General features: G+C 46.8%; 1 pseudogene; it reads right to left on the bottom strand.

Moving 5' to 3' along the window:
* Positions 1–1892: 1892 nt before the first annotated feature.
* Positions 1893–2689, bottom strand: LOC117506182 (annotated as a pseudogene).
* Positions 2690–3625: the final 936 nt, after the last annotated feature.

Below are 3625 nucleotides of genomic sequence, written 5' to 3'. Positions count from 1 at the left end.
ATAGTGCATAAGTACATCTGGTGTGCACCCGCTGTTAAAATAATGATAGTATACAGCCAATATGTAGTGCTATGAAAAGGAAATGTTAAATAGTTTAACACGTCGAGAAAATCCAGCGAGACCATAATGATTATAAATCAAAGCAGCTACCCACAATGTAACCTAAAAGTAAGAACCAACATCACAGTCAAATAAAGGAAACAGCTTTCCTATCAGGGTTTTTTTTTAACATGTCACAGTATTCTTGTACAGTAAAAAATAATATTTCTGCGATAGTACAAATGCTTGGCTACAGTGTGTAAAAGGCAGCACAAATCAATGCTTCACTCACGTTTTAACTGTTGCGTTTGACGGCAGTGTGGATGCAGCTCTTCTTTCCAGACGTTCTGAATTTCATTCGTTGACTTGATCAGCACCTATGTGGTTTCGAGTAGGGATGGGAGGACTAGTCGTAATACTAGACCATGACTAGTCGACTACGACTAGTCGACTACGACTGGCTAACGTCCGACATGTCGATTAGTCGACGACGACTAGCTAACGTCCAACTAGTCGTAATAGTCGACTATGACTGGCTAACGTCCGACAACTCAATTAGTCAACTACGACTAGCTAATGTCCGACTAGTCGTAATAGTTGACTACAACTGGCTAACGTCCGACAAGTCGATTAGTCGACTATGATAGCTAATGTCAACTAGTCGTAATAGTCGACTACGACTGGCTAATGTCCGACAAGTCGATTAGTCAACTACGACTAGCTAATGTCCGACTAGTCGTAATAGTCTACTACATCTGGCTAATATCCGACAAGTCGATTAGTCGACTATGACTAGCTAACGTCCGACAAGTCGATTAGTCAACTACGACTAGCTAATGTCCGACTAGTCATAATAGTCTACTACATCTGGCTAATATCCGACAAGTCGATTAGTCGACTATGACTGGCTAACGTCCGACAAGTCGATTAGTCAACTACGATAGCTAATGTCTGACTAGTCGTAATAGTCTACTACATCTGGCTTATAATCCGATAAGTGATTAGTCGACTATGACTAGCTAACGTCCAACTAGTCGTAATAGTCGACTATGACTGACTAATGTCCAACAAGTCGATTAGTCAATTACGACTAGCTAACGTCCGACAAGTCAATTAGTCAACTACGACTAGCTAATGTCCAACTAGTCATAATAGTCGACTACGACTAGCTGATGTCCGACTAGTCGATTAGTTGACTACGACTAGCTAACATCCGACTAGTCAATTAGTCGACTACGACTAGCTAACGTCCGGCAAGTCAATTAGTCGACTACGACTAGCTAACGTCTGACTAGTCGATTAGTCGACTACAACTAGCTAACATCCAACTAGTCAATTAGTTGAAAACGACTAGCTAACGTCCGACTAGTCAATTAGTCGACTATGACTATCTAATATCCGACTAGTCGATTTGTCGACTATGACTAGCTAACGTCCGACTAATCAAAAGCCATTTATTAAGTTGATTTAACTCTTAAAAGAGTAGACCTGCTGGAGCTGCCACCACTCCTTTCACTCAGTGAAGAAAGTGTGTGAACCTCGGTGGGTTAATTAGTCAGCTCAAGCATGTCGTCTATGCCTAGTAAATGAATGCAGGTATGTCTTCATGCTAATGCAGTTTTTGTATTTGTGATTTTGTGTTTATTTGTTAAAATAAACGTCACATTCGAGTTTCACTGTGAAGATTTGAAATTGAGTACTTCATTCCATGTCAAATTTAGTCATTGACATCGACAGCTAATGGTACCGACAAATCAACTAATAGCGTCAACTAGTCAATGACTAATGATACCCAACTAGTCGACTAGTGATTTCATTAGTCGTCCCAACCCTCGTTTCGAGACCGTTGTTCCAGTGTCTCTTGGAAGTCTTCTTTTCCTGGCTGGCTGATGGCTGACTCGCTGACGTGTGGACTTAATGAGGATCTAACAGCTGACTTCGTACACGCCCGTCTCTTGTTTGTTGTTGATCTCTGGACAGGAGTGGCACGCAGGACACGTGCTCAACTCTGGACTGCAAGATGGACAGGTTGGACATCTTGGACATTGAAGCTGAGCATCAGAGCTCCGCCTCCCAGCACCTGCAGACACGATCCAGCCCCGAAGTAGAGCGAGCCAGCTGGATGCAGGTTCAGGTGGGGGAAGCGCTGATTGCTGATGGTTTTCTTGGAATCCTCCATCCCTAGTCTTGTGAGGTTGTGGGTATACACCCCCAGGGCAGTGAGGCTCAGCACGCCGGCCAGCACCACCAGGATGCCTCCTGTGGCGGCCACGCCTCTCAGAGGCAGGTCTGTCCAACAGCGGACGCCGATGCACGCCAGAACAATGCCAGTGCCGCACAGGAACAAGGAGCTGAGCACCAAGCCCTGTGCTAGGCGGACACGCGGGTCTCTCTGGTACTGACCCAACACCGGCCAGCACTGCTTCAGCTCAGAGTGCGCCACCTGCATGCAGCTCTCCCACAGTCCATCAGAGCGCAATAAAAGTAGCGTGTCGGCTGACTTGATCCCCGTCCCTTGACCTTTGGGCCTGAGCGAAGTACAGCACCTGGACCTGCCACACCTAGTTGTGTCTGCCCCTCTCGCCACTGAGGCGTGATTGGCAGCAGTGAAGACAAGAACCAGCCCCAAAGGGGAGAAGACGATCCCCATCACCATGGAGGCCGGATGTGTGCATGACGTCTGCACTTTTAATCGTCACAACATGAAACGTTTTTTTCCAAACAGGAGTATTTGTGAAGTATTTAGCGCCCCCGGTGCCCAGCAGGTTTGTCATTTCTCAGTGCCGGCATCGAAGAAGAAACAGCTGCAGTTCACCAATGTCTCCGCAGAAAACGACACTGCAGATCTGAAAGAAAGAGAAGACACAGGAAGAGGAAATGTGAGCTGATGAGTGAAAGTAACAACAGGATCGAAGCAGGCGGGCACTCAGCAGAGCACACGCACCTCTGCCATGGTGCAACAAACCCTTCTACCATATGAACCCCAAAACATGTTCCAAGGCTTCAATGTTTGAACCTGCACTATAAACTACACACAGGCACCTAACCTTTTAATTCAAGGGTGGATCCAAATATTTTACTGTGACAAATGGGGGGTGATTTGACCATTTCTTATGAAATAATCTTTAATAAACAGGAGGCAGCTGACAGGTACAGAGGCAAAAACTCGGGTCTGGGAGGAGTTCGTGGAGGCCATGGAAAGAGGACTATCGGTCCGGCCTCAAAGAAATTCTGGCAAACCGTCCGAGGCCTCAGGAGGCGGAAGCAGCTCTCCACCGACACAGTCTACGGTGCAGGTGGGGAGTTGTTGACCCTGACTGGGGATGTTGTCGGGCGGTGGAAGGAATCCTTCAAGGATTTCCTCAATCCCATTGTCAAGTCTTCCGAACAGGAAGCAGACCGGGGACTCAGAGGCAGACTCATCCATCACGCTGGCCGAAGTCACCGAGGTGGTCAGAAAGCCATACCCATATATGCAATTTATTCTTGCAAGACAGAAGATATGTAGTGCGTGAGTGAATGTGGTGTGTGTGTGACCCCCATCCGCCCTTTTCCCGGTCAGCCTACAACATCCTACTCAAAGCCA

The sequence above is a fragment of the Thalassophryne amazonica genome, unplaced genomic scaffold, assembly GCF_902500255.1.
Source record: "Thalassophryne amazonica unplaced genomic scaffold, fThaAma1.1, whole genome shotgun sequence".
Classification (NCBI taxonomy): domain Eukaryota; kingdom Metazoa; phylum Chordata; class Actinopteri; order Batrachoidiformes; family Batrachoididae; genus Thalassophryne; species Thalassophryne amazonica.
This window is presented reverse-complemented; position numbering and strand designations above follow the sequence as displayed.